At 50.3% G+C, this 9,245-nt stretch overlaps 2 long non-coding RNA genes across 2 annotated transcripts; both read left to right on the plus strand.

Moving 5' to 3' along the window:
• The first annotated feature begins 1,412 nt into the window (after nucleotides 1-1,412).
• On the plus strand, nucleotides 1,413-1,700 carry LOC144246252 (uncharacterized). Its single transcript, XR_013339922.1, has 3 exons — nucleotides 1,413-1,471; nucleotides 1,550-1,591; nucleotides 1,679-1,700. It is a non-coding gene; the product is annotated as an uncharacterized LOC144246252 (long non-coding RNA).
• A 5,920-nt stretch (nucleotides 1,701-7,620) lies between these two features.
• On the plus strand, nucleotides 7,621-8,143 carry LOC144246253 (uncharacterized). Its single transcript, XR_013339923.1, has 4 exons — nucleotides 7,621-7,686; nucleotides 7,790-7,833; nucleotides 7,914-7,954; nucleotides 8,036-8,143. It is a non-coding gene; the product is annotated as an uncharacterized LOC144246253 (long non-coding RNA).
• Nucleotides 8,144-9,245: the final 1,102 nt, after the last annotated feature.

Consider the following 9,245-nt stretch of genomic DNA (forward strand, 5'->3'; position numbering starts at 1 on the left):
TGCTCTGCCCTGCTGCATAGCCTGTAATAGCACATGTCCTGGGGACTTGAAATTTGTAATGCAGGATGTAGTTGGGCTCTAGATTGTATCAGGAGATTGACATAACATGTTTGGTGCTGTTAAGTTGTCCTGCAGCCATTTGATACTAGTCCTAACTTCCTTTCAGATGCAGACAGTTCAGATCTGTGGCAGAGAGCCCCAGTCCTGGGGTAGAGTGTTGCCCTGAACAGGTCAGTCATTGTTTGCATTTGCAGGGGCAGCCTAAATGGTGACTGTGTTACAGCAGTGTTCTTTGCCTTTATTTTTAGGAGGTCCAGGCAGATAGCAGCAGTCAAGGCCAAGTGTCCAAGGTTAGCAGTGGAGAAAAGCAGTTGTTTTTGCTCAGCTTTGAGTTTTTGGTGGAACTGTAAGCATCCATTGTTGTTTGTGTGCTTTAGGGAATCCACTCAGAGTGCGCATACCTCTGTCTCCAACTGGCTGATGGACTGGGTTTCATGCATGTGTGATCTTGCAGGAAGCATTACAGGGCCCTGTGACAGAGCCTTCCAATTTTGCCTTTCAAGGTCCCCTCCTGGTAACCCACAGGAATGGTCAAGGAGTTGCGGTGAGGCAGGGAAGAGGAGCGAGGGTCCACTCAAGTTTCAGCAATGCCATGTCACCTTGTCTGCCCTTAACCTAGCTGTACCTGGAGATGACTGTGTCGGCCTCCAAGCATGCCTGAGGTGTGTGGCCCGAGACTTCTTGGGAGACGGTGAGTGGCAGAATTGTCAGGTTCTGGCCCATGTGCTGTTAAGGTAGTGCACTGACGTTTGGTTTTCTTTCTCTTGGCAGAGCAAGAGATAACAGCACCCTGGTGACAACTTGAACTTCCCAGACAGGCAGGAGGCCTCGTTCTGCACCTGATGGGGATTTGCATCCCCAGATCTGGGCAAGATAAGTGGAGGGCTACAACCCACAGAGGGGGTGGAAGAAAGGTGCTGGGTTGGGACCCCGCAGGAGGGGTTTTTGAGTCAGTTTTGGAGATGGGGATGTCTAAGAAGTGTCTCCTAAGGCCACCTAAAGGGAACGTGTCTGTTTTGATCACAGTGCTGAGGTGCTCAGGGCAGAGCAGTTCTGGTGTGTGTTCTGTCACTTGTCTCTGGTGCACTCTGTGTTCTTTGGGTCTCTCAGTCCTTTCTTCTCCTCAGAAGCTCTCTCTCCCTGTCCTGTGTCATGGGTGTCTGCACATATTATCCCACAGCTGCTCTGTCCTGCTGCATAGCCTGTAATAGCACAAGTCCTGGGGACTTGAAATTTGTAATGCAGGGTGTAGTTGGGCTCTAGATTGGATTAGGAGATTGACATAACATGTTTGGTGCTGTTGAGTTGTCCTGCAGGTGTTTAACACTAGTCCTAACTTCCTTTCAGATGCAGACAGTCCAAATCAGTGGCAGAGAGCCCCAGTCCTGAGTGAGGGTGTTGCTATGAGCAGGTCAGTCATTGTTTGCATTTGCAGGGGCAGCCTAAATGGTGACTGTGTTACAGCAGTGTTCTTTGCCTTTATTTTTAGGAGGTCCAGGCAGATAGCAGCAGTCAAGGCCCTGTGTGCCCGGTGAGCAGTGGACAAAAGCAGTTGTTCTTGCTCAGGTTCCAGTTTTTGGTGCAATTGTAAGCATCCATTCTTGTTTGTGTGCTTTAGGGAATCCACTCAGAGTATGCCAAGCCCCTGTCACCAACAGCTGATGGCCTGGATTTCCTGTGCTTGTGAGCCGTCTGGAAGTATTGCAGGACTCTGAGGTGAAGCCTTGAAATTTTGTATTTCAAGATGGCATCCAGGTAGCCTTTGGCACTGGCTGAGGAGTTCTGGTGAGACGCCGAGGTAGGGAGGGGGAGCCAAGGTCCACTCATGTTTCAGCAATGCCGAGTCACTTTGTCTCTTCTTAACCCAGGCAGACCCTGCGATGACAGTGGCAGCCTCTGAGCCTGGCCAAAGTGTGGGGCCCGAGCATTCTCAGGAGAATGGTGAGTAGCAGGATTGCTGGGTTTTGTCCATTGTGCAGCTGAGATCATGCAGTGATGTTTGGTGTTCTCGATTGTAGCTGAGCATGGGACCACAGCCCAGTGACCAAAGGACATTCCCCGCAGGCGAGGCAGCCTCCATTGGCACACAACGTGGATTCTCATCCCCAGATGCCAGAGAGATAAGTGGAGGGCTAAGGCCCACAGAGGGGGTGAAAGCAGGTGCTGGGAGGGCCTTTAGGATCAGCTTTGGGGGCAGGGATGTGCAAGAAGTGTCCCCTTAGGCCAGCTAAAGGGAAAGTGTCTGTTTTGATCACAGTGCTGAGGCACTCAGGGCAGAGCAGTTCTGGTGTGTGTCCTGTCACTTGTCTCTGGTGCACTCTGTGTTCTTTGGGTCTCTCAGTCCTTTCTTCTCCTCAAAAGCTCTCTCTCCCTGTCCTGTGTCACAGGTGTCTGCACATATTTGTCCAGCAGCTGCTCTGCCCTGCTGCATAGCCTGTAATAGCACAAGTCCTGGGGACTTGAAATTTGTAATGTAGGATGCAGTTGGGCTCTAGATTGTATCAGGAGATTGACATAACTTGTTTGGTGATGCTAAGTTGTCCTCCCTCTGCCAGCCCCTGAAGGACTCCCCCTTCCCCTCCAGATCTTCATTGGGAAATCCCCCTGACCCCTGGCACCCTTCAAAACTCTCCGGGACCCCCAATAACGATCCCCCAGGGACCCACCTTGAACCGTCTGGGACCCCCTGAATGATCCCCAGGAATCCCAAGGGATCCCTGGGAATCCCCAGTGGCCCCCAGGACACCCTGGGACCCCTCCCCAGACCCGCTTGGACCCCTCCCCATGTGACAACTGAGAGACCCCCTCAAACACTCCATGCCCCCCCTTCTGGAATCCATCCTCCACACCCCTGAGTGACGCCCCTGGGACCCTGATATCCCTCCCCATCATCCCCGAGAACCCTCAGAGCCCTCCCGTGGTGGCAATAAAGGCTCCAAGCAATGAAAGAACCACCTCTCCTGTGTCCTGTACCTGCACTGGGAGCACTGGGAGGGACTCTGGGAAAATCAGGAGGGAAGAGGGAACATTGGATGTCACACTGGGAGGGAACTGGGGCAGCTGGGAGGACTCGGGGACTCCTGAGAGCGATCTGCCATGGAAAAGGAGACAAAGGGAGGTGAAGTCATCCCAGAGCCACGGGATATTCCAGACTGAGACCCCAGGACAACAGCAGGAGCAGCCAGGCCATGAGCCCGGGGCAGCTTTGGTGTGGGAGGCATCTGCAATCCCATTCAGAATTTCAGGAGGCCCCAGTGGTGGGCACAGGGCCATGAGCACAAACAGAGGTCCTTTTCCCTGGGAAAGAAAACTCACCAGTCCAGGTTCCTGATGTCAGTTTGTAGGGCTCCCTTGGGACTGTCAGGGCAGTGCAAGTTTGAGGTGGGGACAGCTTCGGTCTGGGATACATCCTTCGATGTTTGGATTTTTTGAAGTCAGGTTCCAGCTCAGGGCTAGGGGCCCCATGGCGCATACTCTGGCCCTTTTCCTGGGAAAGAAAAGTCGCCAGTCCAGGTTCCTGATGTCAGTTTGTAGGGCTCCCATGGGACTGTCAGGGCAGTGCAAGTTTGAGGTTGGGGCAGCTGGGGTCTGGGACCCATCCTTCGATGTTTGGGTTTTTTGCAGTCAGCTGCCTGCTCAGGGCTGGGGGCCCCTGTCTACATACTCTGGCCCTTTTCCTGGTAAAGAAATCTCACCAGTCCAGGTTCCTGATGTCAGTTTGTAGGGCTCCCTTGGGTCTATCAGGGCAGCACAAGTTTTAGGTGGGGGCAGCTGGGGCCTGGTATCCTTCTATGTTCTTATTTCTTGCAGTCTGCCAGCTGCCCAGGGCCCACAGGGTCCTGTGCACAAATTCCAGCCCTTTTCCCTGGGAAAGAAAACTCGCCAGTCTGGGTTCCTGATGTCAATTCGCAGATTGTGCTTGGGATCTTCAAGGCAACCCCTCATCGACATGAGGGCAGCTTGGGTCCACAACACCTCCTTCTCCATTCAGATTTTCAGGGGGCATCCCTTCTTTTGGGGCCCCTGGCTCTTGGACTCTGTTCTTGGCCCTATTCTCTGTGAAACATGGCTCACCCTCTACACTTCCTGATGTCAGTTTTGAGGAGGTGCTTGTCTCTTCCAGGGCAGGCAGAATTCTTGCTGGCAGCAGTTTTGCTCCAGGATTAATCCTGTGCCATTCAGAACAAAAAGATGTTGAAAGTCACTTGGGGCCACAGATCTCGTGACCTGACCTCTGCCCTTTTTCCCTGTAAAACCAACCTCACCCTCCCTGTGTGTTGATGTCTGTTCACTCGAGGCGTGCTGCTCTCCAAGGGCAGCGGGAGTTCCTGCTGTTGGCAGCTGTGGTCTGTGAGAAATCATTCACTGTGTGCAATTTTGGAAGCACAATTCCTGTTTGGCCTGGGGAAAGACTGTTAATTATCTTGGAAATGAAAATCTGGCACCCCATTGTTGAAGGGTCTGGCAAGGGGCTGTGTAGGGGAGGGAACACCCCACAGGACCTTTCTTCACCTCATCCCTCACTCCTAGGTGTAGCAGCTCCCCGCGTGAGCAGCTGCTTTCAGTGCAGCTACCTGGGCACACCTGCCAGGAGCTATGGTCGGAACATCCAGCAGGGACCAGGGAGCAGCCGGACCCACCCAGGCACGGAGCATCCCTTTGAGAGAATGCCAAGGGAAGAGCCCTCTTGCCAAGGGGCAGCACCTGAGCAGGCCGGGCAGCATGTGGGGTTCCACAGGAGAGCTTTCAACTTTCCCCTTTTATTATGTCAGTCCTTCCCTAGAACCCCCAGACCTTCCACAGCACTCCCAGAAAAAAGAGGGGTTATGGAGAGAAAAGGGGTTTAAAGTATGGGGAAAAGCTTCCTTTTCCATTATTTCTTGCGTTCAAATAATGAGGAAACACACTTCCCCTGCAATTTTAATGGACTCATTTGAAAGAGTCCCTGCCTTTTCTATGCTGTTAGGGGTGCTAATTGACAGGGAATCCCCATATTCCATTTTTTTCCAGTTTAAATAGAGGGGGGAAACCTTGACAATGTTGTTTATGGGTTTGAGTTAAGAGGAACCCTTCTTGTTGTCCTAAGGCTTAAATTGAGGGGGAAGCCCAGCTATCTCTCTTTCTTAGGGGTTTGTATTGAGGGGAAAAATCCCTCTGTCTTCATCACTGGAGAGATTTAAAGTGAGGAAAGCCTCTCTTTTCCCAATATTCTAGGGGATTAAATTAAAGGGCAGAAGCCATTTATTTGCCACAGTATCCATTTCAGTGGAGGTAACTTCCCCATTTCCTCACTTTAAGGGATTCACTTGAAGGGGGCTCTTCTAAAATGCTTTTTCAGCATTTAAAACTACCTTTCAGGGCACTTCTTTCTGTGCCCTAGGACTAAGTACCTCAGAGAAAGGCAAGCCTAGCACATACTTAACCTTTATGCTGCCCAGGAGCCTATTATTTTTCTTATTTTTATTTATAATGTAGTTAGTCCTAATTAGTAGCCCCAAGGAAACTTAGACTGTTCATGTGTATTTTTGTCCACCCTTAGTCTCATGTTGAGTACTACTTAGTAGTCACTGAGGAATAATTATATAAGTTAACAGCAAATCACCCAGCTTATCTAGATATGCTGCCTAAAACCAAAGTTTTATTTCTTACCATTTTTTTTGCCCTTTGGCTCCAAGCAGTTGTAGAAAAAAGAAAGAGCTGTCATTTCCCTGCAGAGTTTTCTTCTATATCCAGCCCTTTATTCCCCTTGAATTCAAGCCAGAGGAGCCAAACAGCTGCAGCTGCTCTGAGGGCTTTTCTACTCAGTGGGGTTTGCCCCTTCCCTTTTCCTGGGTGCCAGGGGAATGAGAGGCAGGCCCAATTGGGGGTATATTAACCCCAGCCTTTGCCAAGGGGCTTCATTCCCTCTGTGGCATCAGCTGGGGTCAGAGCTCTCCTCTCATTCTGGTGAAGAGGCTCTTTTAGCTTATCTCAGCTTGTTCTCTGCAGCTGCTTTTGGGCTTCTAATGCAACAGAGGCTTTGAAGATACTGTGAAGAAAACAACGTTGAACATGGAGTATTTAAATTCATAGTTTGGGGTTGAGTATTCAGGGCTGGTAAGGTGCTTTTGTAATTTCTGATTTTTTTCTTTTTTTTTTTTTTTAGGAGGAGTGCAACTTCCTGTAATTCCAGGTTGTGTCAAGCACATTTTTCCAGCAGATTGATCATGATGCAAAAGGGATCTGCACTGTGTCAAAGATGATGTGTGAAATGGTGGCTTCAGGTGAGTTGAGGATTGTGACTAGGAGAGGGAGAGTGAACAGGGTACCGAGTTAGGAGTTATCATGGTGGGGGTTTGCAGGCAGTAGGGTGAGAAATGGTGTGTATTTGCAAGGCTTTTCACAAGCATAGCAGAGGCATCCATGTGTCATACAGCACACAAGCTCATCCACTGAACTCACAGAAATGCCTCGTAGCTTTGCCTCTCTAACCCAGGTGCCACTCATCATAACAGCCATACCTTGGACTCAGGATGAGGCTGGAGACTTGAGCACCCAGGCACACTCAGCAGAGGATAAGTAGCTGACTTGCTGAGATTTGGCCCACATAACACTAAACTCACCTCTTGATTTTCCTGTTCTTTATTTTAGCAGACTAAGAGGCTAACAGGCTATCTCCTCTGAGCCAGACTCAATTCAGGTGCAATGTGGATTCACATCACCAGTCATCCAAAAGATAAGTCAGGGCCACGGCCTGGAGATGGGAGCAGTGGCTTCCTTCTGCACCCGATGGGGATTTTCATCCCCTGATATGTGCAAGATAAGTGGAGGGCTACAATCCACAGAGGGGATGGAAGAGAGGTGCCAGGTTGGGACTCCCCAGGAGGGGTTTTTGAGTCAGTTTTGGAGATGGGGATGTCCAAGACGCGTCCCCATAGGCCTCCTAAAGGGAAAGTGTCTGTTTTGATCACAGTGCTGAGATACACAGGGCAGAGTAGTTCCAGTGCATGTCTTATCACTCGTGTCTGGTGTATTCTGTGGTGTTTGGGTCTCTTGGTCCTTGCAGACATTCTTCTTGTCAAAAGCCCTCTTTTCCTGTCGTGTCCCCTTCTTTGTCCTGTCCTGTGTCACGGGTGTCTGCACACATTTGTCCCACAGCTGCTCTGCCCTGCTGCATAGCCTGTAATAGCACAAGTCCTGGGGACTTGAAATTTGTAATGCAGGGTGTAGTTGGGCTCTAGATTGTGTCTGTTGATTGCCATAACATGTTTGGTGCTGTTGAGTTGTCCTGCAGCTGTTTGACACTAGTCCTAACTTCCTTTCAGATGCAGACAGTCCAAATCAGTGGCAGAGGGCTGCACTCCTGGGTGAGGGTTTTCCCATGAGCAGGTCAGTCATTGTTTGCATTTGCAGGGGAAGCCTAAATGGTGACTGTGTTACAGCAGTGTTCTTTGCCTTTATTTTTGGGAGGTCCAGGCAGATAGCAGCAGTCAAGGCCCTGTGTGCCAGGTGAGCAGTGGACAGAAGGAGTTGTTCTGGCTCAGGTCTCAATTTCTGGTGCAATTCTAAGCATCCACTCTTGGTTACTTTGTTTTCTTTTAGGCAGTCTTCTTTCAAGATGTCTCTGGTCCGGATGTCCAAGGCCAGGTGGGTGCAAGCGTAAGGTCTGGGTGGGTGTGCTTTTCAGGTCAGGGGGATGTTGTTTTCACAGTATCTCAGTGTGGGGTTTTTTGCTTTGTTTTTTTTGCAGGTGCTGTCGCTGCCCTAGCTGTGTGAAGGAACAGAGGCGAGCGGGTGGGTTGGCATTTTGGCACGGTGACTCACAGGTGACCCTTATGCAGCAGCATGCTAAGTGTGTACTTTTTGTTTTTCAGGTATCCTCCAGGCAGCCTGTGGAGTCAAATTGAGACTTCAGGTGAGCTGGGGCAGCGGTGTGTCGGAGTTTCGGGGATTCCTCTTTTCGTGGGCACTAGTTGCATTTTCTGTTTTGTCTTAGGCACCCTCAGGAGGAGCGTAGCTGAAGTTTGTAAACGGCAGCACCGAAGCGGATGTACAGAACGTCTCGCCATCCACATCCAACTGACATTGGATTCCATCCGGTTGTCTTGCAAAAGCTAAGTGCTGGGGCCAGTAGGTGGGAGATGGGGGGAAAACCTTTACTATCACAGGAGGCTATTTGATGTTAGCTTGGAGAAGAGGCCCATAGTGGGACGGGCCCCTCGGGAGCAAAGGGAGAGGGTTTCTCCTCAGCCCCCCCCAGAGTCTTTGCCAGGCAGGGCAGTTCCGGTCCCTCTCCGCGTTCTCGTGACGTTCGCATTGGCGGCCTTCTTTGACTCTCGATGTTGTCGTGGATCTTTTCACCATAGGAGCCCACCTTCATGTCTGGAGCTATAGCTACAGTCACCCTGTAGTCATTTCTTCCTTCTCTAGGCCTACTGAGCTTCTTAGGCTTCCTCTTAAGTGCTTTGGCACTAACATCTTGAAAGGAGTTACATGTCATCTTCAAGTGCTACTGCCCTAGGGCTTTCTTTTCTTTGGCATCATCAGCCCATGGCTCATCTTGGGCTAGGAATCTTGGGTCCATAAGGTGAAATTGCCAGGCAGTTTCCACTTCTGTCCGTGTTTGCGTTGTCTGTGTCTGTGTCCACATTGTCTGTGTCATAGGCCTTTGTTACATCTCCATGCTTTAGCAGCATCATTTTGTGCTGTATTGGCCATATTTTGCTCATGTACCTTCCCGGATATCAATTATTCTGGCATCTTTACACATTTACTTTTTGGGACCGGAAGATGTACATGAGATGTTCTCATCCATCTTCATTCTCAGTTTTGGTAGCCCTTCTCTTGGACTTCCGTATGGAGCTTATTAGCCCCTCATCACCTGACCACAGTAGTTCCGTAGCATCTGCCTTCTCAAAGGATATAGGGCTCAAAAATTAGTCTTCTGGAGAATTATATCAAGTCCTCACTTATCTTGTATCTCTGTCAGCTTAAGTCGTATGCACTTATGTTGCGCCTACCTATGTCAGCTTATATTGTTTGTGCTTTTACTGTATGTAAAAGTGGGGTTTTCGCCAGGCAGGAGGATTTTTTGGGACTCTCCCGGGAGCCACGTTCCTGAGGAGTGACGATGACTCCGGCATCAGAACGCATTGCCGTGGATGTGAGTTTGTGCGTAACGCGAAGGGGGCGTGCACGTCAGCGGA

The sequence above is a fragment of the Lonchura striata genome, chromosome 5 (genome assembly GCF_046129695.1).
Source record: "Lonchura striata isolate bLonStr1 chromosome 5, bLonStr1.mat, whole genome shotgun sequence".
NCBI lineage: Eukaryota > Metazoa > Chordata > Aves > Passeriformes > Estrildidae > Lonchura > Lonchura striata.